Source organism: Elephas maximus, chromosome 15 (assembly GCF_024166365.1).
Source record: "Elephas maximus indicus isolate mEleMax1 chromosome 15, mEleMax1 primary haplotype, whole genome shotgun sequence".
NCBI classification, from domain to species: Eukaryota; Metazoa; Chordata; class Mammalia; order Proboscidea; family Elephantidae; genus Elephas; species Elephas maximus.
This window is the reverse complement of record NC_064833.1, coordinates 40,431,413-40,453,983: the sequence shown is the minus strand read 5'-3', so window position 1 is coordinate 40,453,983 and position 22,571 is coordinate 40,431,413. Positions and strand designations below refer to the sequence as shown.

General features: G+C 40.3%; 1 protein-coding gene across 3 annotated transcripts in view; it reads left to right on the top strand.

Annotated features, from left to right (window-relative positions):
* The window catches only part of GRHL2 (grainyhead like transcription factor 2), a 164,780-nt gene that overhangs the window by 29,790 nt on the left and 112,419 nt on the right, over positions 1 to 22,571 (top strand). The gene's annotated exons all lie outside the window — the stretch shown is intronic.

Here is a 22,571-nt window from a genome sequence, read left to right as displayed (position 1 = left end):
AAGATAGGTTAAGTAACTTGCCCAAGGCCACAGAGCTAACAGGCGGCAGAGCTGGGATTGGAACTTCGTAGTCTGATCCCACCATCTATGACTTTAACCTTCATGTCACACTGCCTGTCAAAAGGAACAGGTTGGGGTCTTGATCTACTTCTCAGGGGGTTCCTGTGTCCATTTGCCTACTTTCCTTTGCAAGAAACCTGCTAGTTTTGTTGTTGTGGGCCGTTGAGTCGATTCCGACTCATAGCATCACTATAGGACAAAGTAGAACTGGGCCATAGACTTTCCTAGGAGCCATTGGTGGATTTGAACTGCCGACCTTTCGGTTAGCAGCCTGAGCTCTTGATCACTTTGCCACCAGGGCTCCACCTGCTAGGTTAGTGGTTGAAAACTGGCAAGCCATAGGCTGCTTCTGGGCTGCAGATAAAATTTTATTTAACCGGCACAATAGTTTCTTAAAATATACCTTTTGTTTTCATCAAAGAAATGTGTTTAGTTTAGAATGTAAAAACAATACTAAAACGGTTATAGAAAATAGCACTTCCCTGAGACTCTCTCTTCTCCCTGGGCTCTGATCTCCAAAGGCAACTAGGCTTGAATTTTTGGCCTCCTTTTTCCTCTTATTCAACTCCATATATCTCAATAGTAAGTATTGCTATTTTTTGATCTATCCATTGTAGGTATTATCTATTCACTTCCTGCCATGAAGATCAAGATTTGACTACCACGTCCCAAATCCACCTCTCGCCCATAAATATCGTTGATTTATGCCCTTGCTTTAGCTTCCAGTAGCCTTGTTTTCTAAACTATTTCTCAGATAATTAACCTAATTCTCAGACAGGCAATTAACCTTTCATCCTTCCTTCCAGTAGCTTTGTTTTAGTTCGAGTAGCTTCCCATGAAAGGGTAAAACGGGAGGTAAAAGTTTCTGAGACCTCACATATTTAAAATGTATTTATTCTGTCTGTACTTGATTGATAGGAGCCCTGGTTGCACAGTGGTTAAAGCACTTGACGGCTAACCAAAAGGTTGACCATTTGAAACCACCAGTGGCTCCAAGGAAGAAAGATGTGGCAGGCTACTTCCATAGAGATTTACAGCCTTGGAAACCTTGTGGGGTCGCTGTGAGTCAGAATAGGCTCGATGGCAGTGGGTTTGGTTTTGGTTTATACTTGATTGGTAGTTGGGTTAAATATGGAATTCTAAGTTAAAAATGACTTTCCCTCAGCATTTTGAAGGCATTGTTCCATTGGTTTTTAGATTGCTGGTTCTTTGTATGTGACTGTTTTTCTCTCTGTAAACTTATCCTTGGTTTTCTAAAACTTCATGATAGTACGCCTTGGTTTTTTCCCACTCTTGCTACTAGGTGCTGCATGGATTTTTTCAATCTGCACATTCAGTTCTTTCTGTTCTGGGGAATTTTCTGATATCATTTCTTTGATAACGACTTCCCGTTCAGTTCCCTCTCCTCTCATTACCAAACTCATTATTCTCATACTGACTTTCTTGGATTGGTTTTCTAATTTGCTCATTTTCCCCTTCTGTTGTCCATCTCTCTGTCTTTTACTCTATTTTCTGGAGCTGTCCCCCCAGGTTGCCTTTATCATCTAACTCTTCCATAGGATTTTTGTCCTTTCAGTTGTCATATTTTTTAATTTATAAGAGTTCTAGTTCTTTTTATTTTTTTAACAGGCTCCTCCTTTTACTACATAGATACAATGACTTATCTTTCTGAGGATACAATTTTTTTTATTCTGTTCTCTTCACTGTCTCTACTACATAAAGTTTTTTATTTGTGTTTCTGTTTTGATTTGCTTCTGTTTTGATCTCTCTTTCATATGAGAGGTTTGCCTCAAATAATTTGTGATTCTTGTGTCTTCGTTTACATGCATACCCTGCCAGTTGCTGTTGAGTCTATTCTAACTCATGGTGATGCCACGTGTGTGAGAGTAGAACTGTGCTCCATAGGGTTTCAGTGGGTGATTTTTTGGAAGTAAATCTCCAGACCTTTCTTCCAATGCACTTCTTAGTGTGCTCAAACCTCCAACCTTTTGGTTGGTAGCTGAGTGCGTTAACTATCTGTACACCTGTAAGAGGTGAGCAATTCAATTGCTGATTAGAAGCTTTCTGTTCGTTGTCTTTTTTTCTCTAGATGCTAATCAGGCAATGTGCCTTTTCTTTAGCTTATTTCTTTTCCAATGTCAGTATTTGTGGGCCTTTTCTTTTTTTTTTTCCCTCTGGCAGTTTCCAGAGAAGGGCCCTGTGGTTGTAAGTATGAAATGGTATTTTGGAAACTGATGGGGCTAGGGGAGTCTCATAGTTTATTATGTTGTCTTTTACGTAGTCTCTCAATTTTCAGCCTAAGAATTTACCTTCCTACTCTACTGTGTCTCATACTCCCAAATCCAGGGCCTTTTGGTTGAATATTACCAGAGAATTAACCTTCTATCCATGCTGGGATGTGGGAGGGTTGGGAAAAGAGATCTGAGAGAGAGGTTATTTAACCGAACCAAACCCGCTGCCATCGAGTCAAATCCGACTCATAGTGACCGTATAGGACAGAGTAGAACTGCCCCATAGAGTTTCCAAGGAGCGCCTGGTGGATTTGAACTGCCAACCTCTGGGTTAACAGCCGTAGCACTTAACCACTACGCCACCAGGGTTTCCAGGGGTAGCCAGTCTTCCTGTTGTCAGCCACTCCCACGCTCCTGTGTTCCAGGATTCCTAATGCCTCCAGTTCCTGAGCCTTTTCATGGCTCTGTGCTTCCAGTGGACTTCCTTCTTATATATCCCTCCACATGCGTTTATCAGTTCCCGCTCTTTCTCTAAATTTACATCTCTTCCAAATTGATTGATATATACGCTACACTTTCGTCTCCCCTTCTAATCCTTTGACCTCTTTAAATATCATTTTAATGAGTTTCAGATAATGCCTTCAACCTGCCATTTTAACCAGAAGTCTCTCAGTATTATAACTTTGAATGCTTTTTCTCTTTTCATTGTTTGGTTTTCTATTTCTGGGACATTGATCATTCCTGTATTTGCTCCTCTTTATCTGTCTTTGACAGCTACTATCTACCCAAAAAAACCCAGTGTCAGCTACTATCTAGTGACTCTAATTTATCTTTTGCATTCACTGCCTTTCTTTCCTCTTTAATTCCATTTTTCAGTTCTGTTGATATTATGTTGCAGCTTCCAATTTATTTATTTGCTCTACTAATGCTGTTGTTTTGGTCCCCTCTTAGTTCTGCAATTTCCTTTTATACTTAATTCTCTTGTGTTACCAACCTTACACTTTTGTTTTATTTAATGCATGTTCTTATTACCTTTTATAGTGTAAAGCAATTTCTGTGAATTTCATTCTTTTGGGTGGAATTATTCAACTTTCTTATGCATGCTCTGTTTCATTATTTGTTTGCTTTCCTCTAATATTTTTTGCCCTATTGCCTGCTGTTTGTTTTCATATTGCTCATGATTGATATACTTTATGCAAACCTTCTTTTGTTATGACATAGTATGAATAAATTATGTCTGAATTGTCTTTCCATCCCCTGAGACCTGTTTGCATGACTTTTCAAGGTCAGCTTGAAGATTGGACTTTTGAAGACATGGTGGTGCTGGGAATACCTCAGCTTGGCCTTGTGTAGCCTGTGCTTGACTTGGGTTAAACGTTTGGTACTGCGTTCACTTCCCATCCACAGGAATACAACCTCTGTCTGTGGGGGGATGGATGCCTTTGGGTTTCAGGTCAGTCCCCTCCTTGATGATGGAGTCCTGGAGCCTCTGCTCCTGTTGGAGACAGTTGTCTTGGTTGTTCTTACCTCCTGTTTGTAGTCTCATTCCTCTTAGTCATTAGGGGTTAAATAAAAAGGTACCTTGGGGTTTTGGACCCATCATTAATAGTTCACAGCGCAAAGCTGGCATGAAAACTTCATTTGGAGTGCTCAATGTTCTTCTCTGTGCCCCTTCCCAGATTTTCCCTCCTTTACAGCATCTTATCACATGTATCTACCCTTTTGGCTTCTGCTCTGCTAAGTTCTTATACACTGCAGGGGATGACTTAATGCTGGCCCCTTCTTCTACTCAGCCTATCTATCCCTTCTGGATGGACCAAATCCTCCAGGAAAACAGAGAGGGCAGGGAACATGTCCAGGCAGGTGTCACAATAACCCCAACCAAGTCTCAAAAGCCTAGTGGCCTCTTTTAACAAAATCGGGCTGCTTATTGTACCTGATTCAGCTCTCTAGGACACCCGGTAAACTGGGCAATATTCTAACAGTTGTTGAGGAGTCTGTAATTTTAAAATGTTCACTTTCCTCAAAGACAAGGCAGCCAAGATAAGGTTATAATAAAGGGTCAAGTAATATAAAAAAAGACGACATTAGCATTGTCGTTTCTTCAGACTTCGAAGTACATGTGAAGTTGTCTGGTACAAGCATCACAGGCACTGTAATTAGGCAGCTACAATTCCTGGAAAGCTTTGCGATTCTTGTAACCCCACCTGTCTTTCTAACAGACTTAGCGCAAGTTTGGCCAGCATTTGTTTGATGTGAGTGAGGCTGGGAAAGAGAACTCCACATTTTCATGCGGCAATGACAGCAGGTAGAACAGGAGAGGAAGCTTGGCTTTGCTGACACCTTGTTTACGCTGACGGTGTCACACGGCCAGCAGGAGAGTCAGCATGTCTGCAGTGTCCTAGAAGTTTTCGAGCTTTTGGGCTCCACTCAGGCCATTTTATTCATAACCCACATCCACCCCTGTGATCTCATGCTTTGTTCACAGCATAGCATACAGCTCCTAAACTCTTCCGTTATCTTCCCTCAACGTACAGATACCCATATCACATATCCCCTTGCTCCTAATTATTACTTATTATGCCTGCATGTGACTCTTCTCATTATAAATTCATTCATATGAGGAAGGGGACCCACTGCCAGGGCACCCAGGAGCGGTGCCCACCTAGAATCTCATCACTGTGGAACTTCACCTGACTTCTTGGCTCGCCTTGTGCTTTTGGTCCCGAGAACATAACCACTCTACAGGACCCTGTAATTACTAGCTATTCCTGCCAGCTCCTCCCGACTAGTCACTGATACAGCACAGTATCCTCTTACCTACTCATAGAAACTGCTGGGTGGTGCAAACGGTTAATGTGCTTGGCTGCTAACCAAACGTTGGAGATTGGGGTCTACCCAGAGTTGCCTCAGAAGAAAGGCCTGGAAATCTACTTCTGGAAAATCAGCCATTGAAAACCCTATGGCACAGTTCTACTCTGACATACATGGGGTCGCCATGAGTCAGAACTGACTCCATGGCAACTGGTTGGCACCTACTAATCAGCGTCCTCTCAACAAGAATGACTCACTCTTAGCCAGTGACAGTTATCTCTGCACGGTTAGTGTCATTCTGCCTTTCGCTTCCTCTCTTCTCCCAGACTAGACAGACCCCAGGTTCTTCTCACCTCTGCCGCGTTCTTATAGTGGAGGCAGTAAGTAACTTATCTGGAAGGCTTTTCACAAGCTCTCATTCACCCATTTTGGGGTTTCTCTCCTAACTGGGGGGAGATTAGTGAGTGCTCTCCATACAATATAACTTCTGTCGTCTGTGCTGCTCTGCCTGAGGCATACTGGCACCAGGATCTCCTGTTCTTCCCTTTAGCCTCATCTCTTGGAGTGTAGGACGTGAGGTTGTGTATGCACTTTCCTCGTGAAGTTGCTGGTGATAAACTTTTTTACTTAAAAATATATGGATTTAGCTATTTTTGTCCATTTTTGTTAGACCTTATGGGAGAAAGATTTTTTGATGCTGCTTCGTCCCGATGTCTTTCGCTCTAAGTCTCTACAAGCTTTTAATGTTTAAGTGATCAAAATTATCATTTTTTCTTCATAGATTCTCCATTGTTTTTATGCTTGTTTTCCCAAATCCAAGATCAGATTAAAGATTCATCTACATAGTCTTCTGTTTTGTTTTGTTTGACAAGTTGAATACTAAATTTAACTAAACACTGTCTGGAATTTATTGTAATGGGTCTCAGGTAAAAGGCTAATTTAAATAACCAAATAAATAAAATAAAAATTGCTCAATTAATTGTCCCAACATCATTTATTAGAATAGAAGTTCTGTTATTCTCCTTCTTTTCTTCCTTCTTGTAAAATTTCTTTACATATGTATAATTTTACATACATGAACCCAAAAAAAAAAAAAATCCATTGCTGTCTTGTCGATTCTGACTCTTAGTGACCCTATAGGACAGAGTAGAGCTGCCCCATAGGATTTCCAAGAAGCAGCTGGTGGATTCAAACTGCCAACCTTTTGATCAGCAGCCAAATGCTGAACGACTTCACCACCAGGCCTCCTTTACATACGTGCATACTGTAATTTATATAGATGCATAACCAGGTACCGTCCAGTTAACTCCAACTCATGGTGACCCTATGTGTGTAAGAGTAGAACTGTTCTCCACAGGGTTTTCAATGGCTAATTTTTCAAAAGTAGATCACTTTGTTCCCAAGTGCCTCTGGGTAGCCTTTTGGCTAGCAGCCGAGTAGTTAACCATTTGCACCACCCAGGGACTCCATATCATGTTATGCACAGTGGGGATTTTATGTGCCTTCTTCCATTTTCCTTTTCTTTTGCCTCTTTCTTTCCGTACTGCTATACCTATATCTATATCATATCCATATCACACATATCTCCTTCCAACCCTAGGTATGTAGTACACACATGTATGTATATATAAAGATATGTGTATATGTACACATACACATACATTCATGTAAAATATACATATAAAACTAAAAACTTTTTTTCTTCTTTTCACTGTTGAGAACCAATTTTTAGTTAAAATATTTTTAACTTCAAGGACAGATCTAAGGCCAGAAGAATAAACTTGAGGTCTTCTGATTATTGTCCAGATGAAGAAATACAAGGAATTAGTTCTTATTTTTCTGATAGGTCCCAAAGAAGCCCACCTAGATTCTAATATCCAAGCCAAAATTTAAGTGTTTTTTTTTTTTTTTTTTTTCCCCAGCATTTTTGTGTTAGGTCAACGTTATTAAAAAAAAAAAAAAATTTTTTTTAATTATATAGTAAAGTTAATTTAGGGGCAGTGGTGGTTCTGGGGTAGGGCTCTCTCCTTCCATGTGGGAAACTCAGGGTCAATTCTTGGCCAAGGCACCTCATGTGCAGACTGTGGAAGCTTGCCTGTTGCTGTGATGCTGAGCAGGTTTTAGCAGAGCTGAAGTATCCAAAACTGTGTGCAGTCCGAAGATGGCCTGGCCAGGCCATCAGGGAGTCTTTAAGCCAAATACAGCCATCGGTGGAGTCCCATCTCCAAGAATGGGCCTGTCTTAGTATTCCTGCCTCTAACAATTACTGGCTGGGAGGATCCCATGGGGGAAGCATGGCCTCCACACAGATGTGATAGATTCAGCGCTGGGGCTCTCGGCCGATGATGTTCTCTGTAGCTGGAGCTCTGTGACGTGCTCATAGGTGCTGCAATATTGCCTGTGACACATTCTCTCACAGCGCCCTGTGCTTTTCCTTCATAACACTTGCCTCAATCTGCCATTATGCATTTCTGTGTGAAAGAGGTTCTGTCTTCCTTTTTCATCACTGTATCCCAGTTCTCAGAGCAATAGCACCACATAGTAGATGCTCAGTTAAGATCTGTTGAAAGAATGCTATCTTAATTAATTTTCAAGGTTTATATATAGCAATGATGCAAGTATATGAAAAAACATACCTTACATGATAAAATTTTCTATTATATCATTCTGTTGTTGTTGGGTGCCATTGAGTTGATTCTGACTCATAGCAACCCCATGTAACAGAGTAGAACTGCCCCATAAGATTTTCTTGGCTGTAATGTTTATGGAAGCAGATTGCCAGGTCTTTCTCTCATAGAGCGTCTGGGTAGATTCAAACCACCAACCTGTTGGTTAGCAGCCAAGCACTTAATGATAACCTGGGCTGATATCAGAGCCTTCTATGAAAAAAAGTCCTCAAAGTTTGAAGACTGGGATGAGATTTTTGTTATCTTCGAGAGGAAGCTCCGGTGATATGATTACTTGAACAAAAGAATAAATGAGAAAGTGAAAATTCTTACTAGAATGTAAACTCCCTAATAGCAGAGGCTTCTCTTGCTTGATCCGCTCTGTATCACCTGCCCCAGATCACTGCCTGCCACACAGCAGGAGCTCAGTGAAGCTTTGCTCAATGAACCCAGAGGGGAATTAAGGGCAGGGAGTATGGGTGGAGGGAGGGCTTTTTTTTTTTTTTTTTTTAACAGTTTCTTTTTAAAATTGTTGTAAAATATATATATATATATATAAACACATTTGCCAATTCAACACTTTTCAGGTATACGATTTAATGATATCAAATACATAATCATGTTGTACAACCATCATCCATAATTGTTACCCAATTTCCCGTCACCATGAACAGAAACTCACTGCCTTCCTCAGCAGTGACTCGGATGCATTTAACTTTCATTTTATCCTTAAATGGAAGAGTGCTTATCTGTCCCCAGAGCATCACAAATTAGCCAACAGTACACGTGTCTTCCAGTAACCTAGCCCCTAACCATTTCAATACTAACAAAGATACTGTGTAATCCTTGGGAAATGGTGTGATATCTCTGGACCTCAGTTTCCCCATTTGTGAAACAAAAGGAGTGTGCAGGCTGATGATCATGAAGATTTCTTTCAGTGCTTACATGCAACAAGATTACTCATCAACATCAAAACAAACTACCTCGGGCCATTGACAATCCTTACAAATACATAAATATATAGATTATATGTAGGTCTCAGTAGTTTTGGAATTTAAATTGCATGAAATGTGAGTTGCTTTTTGACTTTCATTTCTCTTTTGAGTAAGCTTTTTGGTAATAGGCTCAGATTGGGAGGTTTCACAAAGAAGTAGAAATTTATTCATAAAAGGAATCAAGGGGAGCTTTTCCATCCAGGTGAAGCGAGAAAGGTGCTTTGAGGTGGAGAATTGCACAAGGTTTCTGTGAGCAGGCTGAGTGTGGAGCAGAGGAAGGGAATTCAAGAATTCTGGATACACACAGAGGAAACCCCTAAATCACACTCATTTACCTCTCTGTCCATCTCATCAGAAGATCTAAGTGTTAGGAAGTTGTCCATCAATGGCGGTGGATTCGGGTTGTCAAAAATTTGAATTTTTGCTTGAAATGTTTAATTTTATCATTGGCAAAAAATACTGTCTGTTGTTTCCCTGAAGTGATAGGCTTACACTTGGTTTATTTTTGAGAAAATGTCTGCCAACACCCAAGTCTGAAACCATAGTTTGCTGGTCAGTATTCTTTCATACAAAAATGGAGCTCCATGAACAAAGCACCTGGTTCTGCTTTAACTCAAACAGTTGCACGAGGACTTTTCCTTAAGGCCATCGTTGTACTTCAGTATGCATCAGAAGATTAAAAAGATGAATATCTTTTTGAGACTTAATGAAATTATTTTTTTTACAGCTTCATGAAAGACATTCTTATGTAATACTAGCATTTTGTTTTTACCGTGAGTGTGTGGGGATAAGAATACAATGACATAATGACAGTACATTGGTCCTTGATGTAGACTACGCCAGTGTTTCCATTTATGTAAGAAACCAGAAGTTTTACCCACCATTGCTTTTGCACCACTAGTGCAAATGTCAACACGGTGAATAAGGCAAACAATGTCTTAGTATTATTATGAAAAGGAGCCTCAGTGGTGCAGTGGTTAAGCACTTGGATGCTGATTGAAAGGTCAGCAGTTCGAACCTACCAGCTGCTCCTGGGGAGAAAAATGTGGCAGTCTGTTTTCATAAAGATTACAGTCTTGGAAACCCTATGGGGAAGTTCTACTCTGTCCCGTAGTGTTGCTATGAGTCAGAATCAGCTCAAAGGCAACGGGTTTGGTTTTGGTTTTGGTTTTGATATTTATTATTATGAAAATAGTTTTGAGCTCACAGAACCACTGAAAGTATCTGCGAGACTATTAGGAGAGGGTCTGTAACCCATAATACCGTGGGAATTTCTGCTCAAGATTTCCTACATGTTATCTCTGTCCTAGTCGTTTTGTACCACTGAATTTTTAATAAGCATATTTCAACTTACATTTTCTATCAATATCAGACATTTATCATTACCTATGAAGGTGCTTTCCCTTCATACAGAGCAAAATCTTTGGCATACTTTTTAAACAACCACTCTCCCCTCACCTCTCAGGCATTTCATTCTCGTTTAGTATTATCTTTAAGAATCTTAAGAGTGGCAAAAATTCACTATCTATAATCAGCCTTTAGTTAAAATATAACATTTTTCTGGTTTATTTGATAACGTCTGCTATATCACTTTTCTTCTCCATCCATGTGTGCCTTTTTTTATTTTGAATCAAAGAATAATTCTTTCAAAAGGGGTGAGTAGAATAGTTTTTGAACCCTTGCATGTTCCAACATGTCTTTATTTTGCCATCACACTTAGCTGACTTACTGCCGGGTGTGGAATTCTAGGCTCGAGTCCCTCTGCCTTATCTTGCAGCATTCAGTGATGCATCTGTTTCGTTCCCCCCAGGTATTCGTCACATTTTCTACTTGACCTTTAACACAGGAATTTCACCAAATATGGAGAGTTGTATTGCTTTTTACAACCTTTTTTATCTTTTCTAGGCCTTTTCATTCTGTAGATTCAAGCTTGTCTTCAACTGGAGGACATTTTCATCTATTATTTCTTCATTTTCATCCTTTTCATTGCTTTCTTCTGAAACTCTTATTAGTTCAACATCATATCCCTGAAAGTATTCTCTACACCTTTTAACTTTATCTCATAATTTCTTTTCTCTCTCTCTCTCTCTTCTTTCTCTTTAAAAATTGGGAAAATTCCTTGGTTTGGTCTTCCAGATCAATAACTCATTTCTTCATGATCTATTCAGCCCTCATATAAAAACTTATTTTTACAATAAAATTTATGTATCATTTTTCTGATTGTTTCCTCTGCATAGCAGCCTGCATTTGCCTTGTAGATGCAATGCCCCCCACCTTTTTTTAACATTATTTTCTGTATTTAGCCTTCATTATTTTTCCTTATGAATCAGCTGCTTTTTTCATCTTGGAGCTTCTTTCGTTCATGTAAGGTTTCTTTAAATGTATGGTGATTCTTAGTTCTCATATTAAAAATGAAGAGTTAGTTAGATTGATCACTTTTCAAAGCTGGCAGGGGTTTATTAGCAGAGGGGAACTCACAGTTCCCAGGGGAGTCCCCTCTCTTAAATGAAAGGACTGGCCACATCCACTGAGGGTACACTGAAGAAGTGAGAGTCAAGGGGACAAGGTGGGTGTTGAACACGTTAGAGGATTTTGCTGCTGTTTTGAGCAGAATGTCTTTCCTCTGTTACCATTTGTGGTAGCTTGAAGTTACATCAAAGGAGCCCTGGTGGTGCACTGATTAAGCGCTAGGCTGCTAACTGAAAGGTTGGTGGTTTGAACCCCCAGCTGCTCCGAGGGAGAAGGGTGTGGCAATCTGCTTCCATAAAGATTACATCCTTGGAAACCCTATGGGGCAGTTCTAGTCTGTTCTGTGAAGTAGCTATGAGTCGGAATTGACTCGACAGCAATCGGTTTGGTTTTTTTTTTGAAGGTTACTTTAGGCATTTACTCCGTACTACAGAGCCTGGCTTGTCCATGGATCCTGAAGTCTCTAAGTTACAATTTTCCTGGCTGAGTGGGAAAACCATTTTTCACTTACGTACTGCCCCTCCTGTACCAATGCTGGGGTGCAAACTTCTCTACTCTGGTTTCTCCTTTATTCCAATCTCTTCTGCTTTCTATCTTCCAGAATTGCACTGCAGTTTGTTTTCTACATTAGCTATGAACATTATTACTTCTCTCACTTCAGGGAAATTGTTGGAGGAGAGGTAAACACGTGAAATGGTTTTGAAATGGAAGTCAGTCTTGCAGGCTTTTAAGGGACTTTTGTGTTTTATTTTTTACTGCTAGAGATTTGAGCACTATATGGTTTCAGAAGAACTGAACTTCTTTTTAATTTTTAAAGCTAATGGTTATAAAATAAATTCTTCTTTTAAAATTGTATTTTCCATATTTCCTATTTGTTTAATTTATATTTCTATCCTGTGATTATTTGATAACACTTTTTCATGGAACATTTAAAAATAGATGGCCTTTAACTATGTGAGACTAAAGATGAGTGAGGAGAAGTTGCTACCCCTCACTCCACACACTGGAGTGGCAGTCTGCTACTGTAAAGATTTCACTCCACACATTGATATGGAACCTGCTTCTTTAAAGATTTCAGCTTCGGAAACCCTATGGGGCAGTCCTACTCTGTCCTATAGGGGTGCTATGAGCCTGAATTTAAAAAATATGTGCCGCCTGCCTGATATGTACCCTGCGGAATGTTCTGGCACCTTGAAATTTTACAAATAATTTAACCACATTGTGTCTGTCCTCAGGGAGCTTACAGGCTTCCTTCTTGTACAGTTTGCTATTACTCTGAATTTGCCCATCCTCTCATTTACTTCCATGTGAGAAATCCTGTCGTACTTGTCTCTTGTATCCTATTGGTTTCCTAGTTCATCCTTTTTCAGTAAAAATTTTTTTCTGTTTATGGAAGTAGATCATATTAAGGAATTGTCTAAGAAAAGTACACTTAAGAGCTCAGGTTCTGGGATGCAATCCTGGTCTAACATTGACTCTTTGTGTGACCTTGGGTAAGTTGCTTAGCACCCTCTTCTCAATTTCCTTACCCGTATATAGGGCATGACAACCATAACTAACTTTAAGGTTATCGTGAAGAATAAATGAGTTAACCCATGGAAGGTGTTTAGAACACTATCTGGTATATGATAGGTGTTCAATAAACGTGTTTGGTTAAGACGTTTTGGAAAAGTGACAAAAGTATACAGGAGCAAGTAAGGATTTACTTATAATCATTGGTAACATTTTCGACTTTGGTGTATCTGTGCACACATGCACTAACCAATTTCAGTTGTTTCATATGTTGCAATTTCTAAACATATCTCCATTTTCTGGTCCTTTTCCTTCTACTCTCCATTGTGACATCTTTCTCCTTATTATTATTTATTATTTTCCTAGTGCTTTGTGTTGTGTCTTTCCTGCAGCTCCTTAATCATACCTCTAATCCTCTCAGTTCTGGATTACTTAATAGGTGGGCCAAACACAAGCTTAGGGTACTAGCAAAGTGACACGCAACAAGAGGGAGACAGAAATTGGAAGAGAGAAAGATCGATTAAGCATCATCAATGGGTCTAGCAATTTGCAGTCAGAGTATCTAAAAAGAGGAGCCTAGGTGGTGCAGTGGTTAAGAGCTTGGCTGCTAACCAAAAGGTCGGTGGTTCACACCCACCAGTTGCTTCGAGAGAGAAAGATGTGTGAGTCTGCTTCTGTAAAGATTTCATCTTTGGAAACCCTATGGGACAGTTCTACTCTGTCTTATAGGGTTGCTATGAGTCTGAATTGACTCAGTGGTGGTGGGTTTGGTTTGGGTTTTTTGGTATCTAAAAAGGAGTCCCTGGGTGACATACACCGTTAAATGCTTGACTACTAGCCAAAGTATGTTTGGTTTATTATTATTGAAGACTATTTGGAAAAGTGAAACCCACCCAGTGGCGCCTCGGTAAACAGGCCTGGTGATCTGCTTCTGAAAGGTCAGAATCTTTAAACCTTATGGAGCAGTTTTACTCTGCACACATGGGGTCTCCATGAGTTGGAATTGCCTCAGAGGCAACTAACAAAAACAAATATTTAAAAAAGAGCTATTTTAATTTCAGTAGACATTTTGTTTTACAGTTTATTATTTTTAAGAACAGTGTGTTATTATGCAGTAAAACCTGCAAAAGCCAGAACCTGTGTAAGGTAGAAACCTGCCAGAGAAGGAAAACTCAAATATTTTCTACTAAAAGGAGCAATAAGAAAGTGGTAAGACTGCAACCTGTCAAAGGTGGAAATCTTGTGAGACACGGAAAAACAAGGCAGCCCCATGGAATTCCAGCTCTCACAGGTTTCACTGTGAATTGTAGAGGGCATCATGATCTTTTTTTCACCAGGATATATAATTCTATTTATTTATTTTCATTTATTGTGCTTTAAGTGAATGTTTATAGATCAAGTCGGTCTCTCATACAAAAAGTCACACACACCTTGCTATGTACTCCTAGCTGCTCTCCCGCTAACGAGACAGCACACTCCTCCTCTCCACCCTGTATTCCCCGTGTCCATTCAGCCAGCTCCTCTCCCCCTCTGCCTTCTCATCTCTCCTCCAGACAGGAGTTGCCCACATAGTCTTACATGTCTACTTAGCATCATGATCTTTTCACTGAATTAATTGAATACTCTCTTCCTCTCAGATATAACCTTCAATGTGAAGATTGCCAGTATCACCCCAGACTTGTGGATTAATTTCGTTTCCCTTGAATTTTTTACAGATTAGGTCAAGGGCAAAAAGTTAGTGTCATTAAAGGCAAGTGCTCAGCACAGTAGAAACTTCCTAAATAAATTTCAACCCTTGTTCTAACATAGAAAGTACCTGTTATCTCTTGTGGTTTGCCTCTAGCAAAGACCAAAATGAGGGATATTACTGAAAGTAGCCAGCAGTGAAATAACTAACATCACTGGCATTTAAATTGTGGTATGGATTAACCCTAGTTGAAATGATTAGTTCCTTAGTTTCCATTTGAAAGTCTTGTCTTGTTAATGCAGAAAATGCCAAGATTCCAATAGAAAGAATAATTGACATGTCTTGAAACTTTACTGTTAAAGCTCTGAATATAGACTTTTCTTTCTTTCATATAATCACATAAGTCAGGAATCAGCTATATTTGGATGAAAACCAGACCTTAAGTGCTGAAGACTTAGAATATAAGTTAAGAAGTTTGGAGAAAAGAATTCATCCGATCTCAAGATAAAGGAAGTGTGTGTGTGTGCGCGCGCGCGTGTGTGTGTGAATGCACTCAGGGATGATGTTGGGATTGGTAGTTCTAAAAGAAAGCCAGTGGCAAAGCTGGAGAGGAGGGGTTCTAGATCGTAGGTGAAGCCAAGAAGGCTGGGAATCCAAGGCAGATCAGGGAAAGTGGTATAGGAAGGACAAAGACTGTGGACTATGTACGGGAGCTCCTGACTTTTTTTGTTTAGTGAAATGTCACTTTCTTTCTTTTTTTTTTGATTGTACTTTAGGTGAAAGTTTTTAGCTCAAATTAATTTCTCATACAAAAATTTATATGCATATTGTTATGTGCCCCTAGTTGCAATCCCTATAAGGGGACAGCACACTACCCTTTCCACCCTGAGTTTCCCGTATCCATTCAACCAGCTCCTATCTCTTTCTACCTTCTCATCCTGCCTCCAGACAGGAGCTGCCTGTTTAGTATATCTACTTGAAATAAGAAGCACATTCTTCACGAGTATTATCTTTTATAGCCTAGTCTAATCTTTGTCTGAAGAGTTGGCTTTGGGAATGACTTTATTTCTGGGTTAAAAATGAGTCCAGGGGCCATGTCTTCTGGTATTCCATTAGTCAGTCAGACCATTAAGTCTGGTCTTTTTATGTGAAAAGCCTATTTTTCTCCTGCTACGTCAGGGACTGTCTGTCATGTTCCCTGTCAGGGTGGTCATTGGAGGTACCCGGGCACCATCTAGTTCTTCTGGTCTCAGGGTGATGGAGTCTCTGGTTTATGTGGCCCTTTGTTTTTTGAGCTAATATTTTCCTTATGTCTTTGTTGTTCTTCATTCTCCTTTGCTCCAAGTGGGTTGGGACCAATTGATGCATCTTAGATGGCCGCTCAGAAGCTTTTAAGACCCCAGAGACCACTCACCAAAGTGAGATGCAGAACATTTTCTTAATACATTTTGTCATGCCAGTTGATCTAGATGTCCCCTGAAACCATGGTCCCCAGACCACTGCCTCTGTTACTCTGTCCCTCGAAGTGTTTGGAAGTGTTCAGGAAATTTCTTAGCTTTTGGTTTCCCCTGTATTGTGTGTTGTCCTTCCCTTCACCTAAGATAATTTTTGTCTACTAGCTAGTTAGTGAATTCCCCTCTACCACCCTCCTGACCATCGTAACTATTAAAGAATGTTTTCTTCTGTGTTTACCTTGAGTTCTTATAATAGTAGTCTCATTTAATATTTGTCCTTTGTGACTGACTAATTTTACTCAGCATAATGCCTTCCAGATTCATCCGTGCTGTGAGATGTTTTGCGGATTCATCATTGTTCTTTGTTGTTGCTTAGTATTCCATTGTGTGAATATATGATAATTTGTTTATCCCTTTGTCTGTTGATAGGCACCTGGGTAGTTTCCATTTTTTGCTTTTGTAAACAATGCTGCAATGAACATGGGTGTGCATATATGCATTCGTGTGTTGGCTCTTATTTCTCTAGGATATATTCCAAGGAGCAGGATTGCTATATCGTATGGTAGTTCTATTTCTAGCTTTTTAAGGAAATGCCAAATTGATATACAAAGTGGTTGTACCATTTTACATTCCCACCAGCAGTGTATAAGTGTTCCAGTCTCTCCACTACCTCTCCAACATTTATTATTTTGTGTTTTTTGGATTAATGTTAGCCTTATTAGGGTGAAGTGGTATCTCATTGTAGTTTTGATTTGCATTTCTCTGATGGCTAATGATGGTGAACATTTCCTCATATATCTGTTAGCCACTTGAATGTCTTCTTTGATGAAGTGCCTGTTCATATCCTTTGCCCATTTTTTAATTGGGTTATTTGTCTTTTTGTTGTTGAGGTTTTGCAGTATCTTGAAGATTTTAGAGATTAGACGCTGATCGGATTTGTCATAGCAAAATTTTTTTTTCTAGGCTGTAGGTTGTCTTTTTACTCTTTTGGTGTAGTCTTTTGATGAGCATAAGTGTTTGATTTTTAGGAGCTCTCAGTTACCTAGTTTCTCTTCTTCTGTTTGTGCATTGTTAGTAATGTTTTATTACTAACTATGCCATGTATTAGGGCTCCTAGCATTGTCCCTATTTTTTCTCCCATGATTTTTATTGTTTTAGATTTAAAAAAATTCTTTTATTGTGAAAGTTTACAAATGAAGTCAGTCTCTCATACAAATATTTACATACACCTTACTATACATTCCTAGTTGCTTTCCCCCTAATGACACAACACACTCCTTCCCTTCATTCTCTATTTTCATGTCCATTCAGCCAGCTTCTGACCCCTCTCTGCCCTCTTATCTCCCCTCCATACAGGAGCTGCCCACAGAGCCTCATGTGTCTACTTGATCCAAGAAGCTCACTCTTTAACAGTATCATTTTCCATCCCATAGTCCAGTCCAATCCCTGTCTGAAGAGCTGGAAATGCCACTTTCTTGGTGTAGTGAAAGTAGTTGGAGGCATGAAGAGATAAGACAGGTTTAGCTGTAACGATGGATATAGTGACTGACTCATGTAAGGGACAAAGGGAAGGAATAATAGCTTAACATTTATGGAGCTTTTATACTGTTTTAAGCACTAACTTATTTAATTCTAACAAAAGCACCAAGAAGTGGATATTGTTATTTTCCCTAGTTCAGGGTACATCCCAGTTTTACAGGTGAGGAAACTGATACATAGAAAAAGATTAACTACTTCTCCAGAGTTACACAGCTAGTAAGTGGTGCAGCCAAGATTTGCATCCAGGCAGTCTAGCTCCAAGGAGCCTTGGTGGTGCAACGGTTAAGTACCCAGCTGCTAATCGGAAGGCTGACAGTTCCAACCCACTAGCAGCTCTGTGGGAGAAAGACCTGGTGATCAGTTTCAGTAAAGATTACAGCCAATAAAACTTGATGGGCAGTTCTACTCTGTCACATACAGTTGTTTTGAGTTGGAATTGACATGGCGACACCTAACAAGAAGTCTAGCTCCAGAGTTGAGTTTTAAACAAGTATGTAAGATTTGGCTCTTGATGACCAGGGATGGATGATGGTGAGGAGGTCCAGTTGAGAAATGATGACCAGCTTAGTTTTGGATTCATTGAGTTTAAGTAGAAAAGACATCTGTGTCAAAATGCTGAACTGACTCTCAGGCATGCACATTTGTTAGTCACTAAGGTAGCAGATCAGTGAAAGCCATAAGAATCAGCAGTGGAGAAGAAAGAGCAAAGGGCTAAGGAATGAGCAGAAGAAAGAAGAGCTCAGGTAGGATAGAGATTAGGAAAGAATGGTTGGCTGAAGAGGAAAAGAACCACATTATTACAGTGTCCTGGAAGTCAGATGAGTCAAGATTTTACCAAAATAAGTAACAGCCAAGAAAATTCAAGATGAATAAGAACTGAGAACAGTCTAGTGGATTTTGAGCAGAGATCATTAGTAGAATCAATCCTAAGGAGAAGCAATACTATTATTTATTGAAGACCTGTGATGTGCCAGGTATTTCATAGGTAAATCTCTGAGTTATTTCTTTAGAACAACTCTGCCAGATACATATGCAAAAATGGAAACACAAAGAAGTAAAGTAACTCAGCTAAATTCAATGATCGACAGAGTGGAAATTAAAACTGAGAATTACTCAACTCTAAAACCATCTTCCCCTAGATAAGCAAATGCCCTTCTAGGGTTTACGGAAGAAATGAATGATGAGAAATTTAAAGTGATAATTTGTGTGAAGACTTCACTGTCTTAGTTTTGGTTACAAACCCAAAACCAAACCCATTGCCATCTAGTCAATTCCACCTCATAGCAACCCTAAAGGATGAAGTAGAACTGTCCCATAGGGTGTCCAAGGAGTGCCTGGTGGATTTGAACTGCTGAACTTTTGGTTAGCAGCTAAGCTCTTTAACCACTATGCCACCAGGCCCCTGTGGTTACAAGTATCCTTAATTACTATTATTACATGTATTTTCAGAAGGTGAAGATGTTATGTGCTAAGTTTCATATGCTTCTTCCTGTAAAGCACTCACTGCATTAGGCCCTTATTAACGCTCTACAGGAAGAGGAGGTGGTGATGGGTCTTCCCTGGCAGAGTGATCTGGAGCCTTTGTTGACTAGTTGGTGAGATCTCAAGCATATGATCCTAAGATGCTCCATGTCTTTCACAAGTGATTCATCTCTCAACTTTCCCCCCAACATCCACAAAATGAAGTGTTGGATTAAAGGAAAATATATATATATATATATATATGTATATATATATATATATAGTATATGTGATCTGAAGAATCGATGCCTTTGAATTATGGTGTTGGTGAAGAATTTTGAATATACCATGGACTGCCAAAAGAATGAACAGATCTGTCTTGGAAGAAGTTCAGCCAGAATGCTCCTTAGAAGTGAGGATAGCAAGAATTTGTCTTACATACTTTGGACATGTTATCAGAAGGGACCGGTCCTTGGAGAAGGACCTCAGGCTTGGTAGAGGGTCAGTGAAAAAGAGGAAGACCCTTAATGAGATGGACTGACACAGTGGCTGCAACAACGGGCTCAAGCATAACAACAATTTTGTGAGGATGGTGCAGGACTGGGCACTGTTTTGTTCTGTTGTAAATGGGGTCGCTATGAGTCGGAACTGACTTGATGGCTCCTAACAACAACAACATGGTCTTAGCATTACTGTGAATGCTCTGGAGCTCTTCTAACTTTCCTCCGAAGGAGGACCTAAGGGTCACGTTTATAGTTATTTACAGCTCTGTGTTCGAGGCTACTCAGAACATAACGCACCTAAAGCTACACAAAGGATATTTAAAAAGCTGGCCCGAGCGGAGGAAAAACTGCTATCCCAAAACAGCAAGGATGAAACTCAACTTCAAAAAAGTGTTCCTGACTTTCGTTAAAGTTGCTCTGTAAAACTCCCCTCTCTTTACAACTCCTACGTTTTTGCTCAGTGTACCAGAGAGATTATTCTGTTTTTATTAAACCAAGCTTCATTCAACAAAGCTCTGTATCAGAGAGATTATAATCAACAAAGAAAAAGACAAAGTCATTACTCAGAGAAAACAGCATAAAAGATCCCTTGGGCCGTCAGAAATGTTAAAAGAAATAGTCAAGTTGTGCTTTCTGAGAATATATTTTTCCATTGGACATGCAAAGATTCACCCCAGAGGAAAGGCCAATGAACCCTCTAAATATCTGAGTGAACTTTTGTACTGGGAACAGATGAAATCAGCGATCCAGGTGGCTCGGGGGAGGGCTCACGGAGTGTAAGTAGGAAAACTCAAGGAAAAATCTCTCCAATCGCCAACCTTTCATTTAGCAGCTGAGCGCTTAGCCATTGCACCACCAGGGCTCCTACTTAATGTAAATCAAGAATTGGCCCTTATCCTTCAGCTTGGTGCTTCCTTCCAAAGTTTTGGAAATGAGCCAGAGTGTTATGATAAACACTCCCCACCCACTCCTGCCACCACCACAAAAGTATGTGCTTCTGTCAAGCATGAAAGAGAATAAAATCCTCATCTTTTTCTCAATGGCAAGGTCACCGCAAATAACATGAAGCTCTTGATTCCTTCCTATAGGACAGCATCTTAGGAAGTGTTCGATGATGCCCAGACTTCGTGAGCAATGATTGGCGTTCAAAAATCTTCTGTTTCACCCTCTAAGTGAAGGCTGCAGACCAGGCATCCAAGGTGGCCCCAGCTAAACAACTGTGCAAGGGGGCGGGGGTGTTGTCACAGTCTGGGCCCACCACCTCGCACACCTTGTCTCTTCCCAGACCTCATTTCTTCTGCTTAATAGAGTTTCTCTCATAGGAGTCCACCAACATTTCCTATCTCCAAATCCAACCCTATCCTGTTAGTATTTTTTTACAGCATAGAAATGATACTTTACTGTTAGATTAAAATATGTAAATTTCTCTACTGACTCTCCAAAATGAATACAAATTGTTCCTTCTGTAGAAAATTCCATTATTCTGCATCATTTAAAAAAATTTTTTCTCACATCTCCCTATTTGAACATTGACCAGCACATTCCTACCTGTCCTTCGGATGTTTGCAAACACTTTGCTTCTTCCACGATCCACTGGTTAGGTTAGTGCCCTAACCAGTATATGCTCGTATATGCTCAAGACACCCTTGGCTTCCCTCTCACTCGCATCACCCTTGTCATAGCTGTGCTCTCTCCCCGCTGGACTGCAAGCTGTATGGGGTAAGGGACAGTGCCCATCCTGCTCACCACTGTATCCTCAGCACCTAGCTCAATGCCTGGAACCTACTGGGGACTCAATAAATACTATGAGATATTGTTAAATGAACAAGTTCAGTTTTCCTTTAATTAGTGATTATCTTAGCACTTTTACATTATAATCAACTTTACAAAAAAATCAATATACCCATGAACCTTACAGGAGTATAGAATATACAAGTGACCATAATTCTTGTTATTTGTGTAGCACTGTGTATTAACAGAGCCCTGGTGGCACAGTGGTTAAGAGCTTGCCTGCTTACCAAAAGGTCAGCAGTTCGAATACATCAGCCGCTCCTTGGAAACCCTATGGGGCAGTTCTACTCTGTCCTATAGGGTGGCTATGAGTTGGAACTGACTTGACGGAAACCGGGGTTTTTTTGGGGGGGGATGCAGTTTACGATCCCTATTTTGTCCAGGGAGCCCTGGTAGCACAGTGGTTAAGTGTTCGGCTGCTAATTGAAGGGTCAGCAGTTCAAATCCACCAGCTGCTCCTTGGAAACCCTATGAGGCAGTTCTCTGTCCTATAGGGTCCCTGTAAGTTGGAATCAACTCGATGGCAACGGGCTTGGTTTTTGGTTTTGTCAGTTATTTTATTTAATTCTCACAATCACATAGGGCAGGCGTTTCTTTCCGTATTTAAGGCATGAAGAAACCGAAGCCCCGACATCTGCCCAGCTTTTCACAACTATAGGCGGCGAGCAGGGACTCAATTGCAGGGCCTATGCTGTTTCATATCGCCACATTATGTAATGGTTAGTAAGTCCTTCCTTCCACCAAGGTTTTCCTCTTTTACCACCAGAAACCTGATTATACCCTTTTATTCCAACTCATTTGCGATTGGATCAATATTCCCTCTTTTTCCCTGGTCAGTTCCACCAAACCACTGACATAAGAGCTCAATCAGGGGCCTAGAGGCTATCTGAGGAGCCCTGGTGGCACAGTGTTTAAACGCTCAGCTACTTACTGAAAGGGTCGGTTGTTTGAACCCACTCTGTGTGAGAAAGATGTGGCAGTCTGTTCCTGTAAAGATTACAGCCTAGAAAACCCTGTGGGGCAGTTCTTCCCTGTCCTATAGGGTCACTATGAGCTGGAATTGACTCAACGGCAACGATGGGAACAGGCAAGAGGCCATCTAGTCTAGAATTCCATTGTACAAATGTAGCCACCCCCATTCCTAAATATACCTTACCATATCAGTGTCATTTTTTGACCTTTCTTCAGTGTATGGCACCATGCCAGCACAATAAAGGGCCCTCAATAGACTTTTGTTGAGGTTCACACCACGTCTCCATCACAAAGCAAGCGTAGGGACTATATACCAGTTGGGAAGTCCTGTATGAGTGTCAGCAAAAACGGACCCCTTTTAGACCTGAATGGCCATCAGAAGGCACTTGATTGCTGAGTTTCCATTGGTTAGTGTAA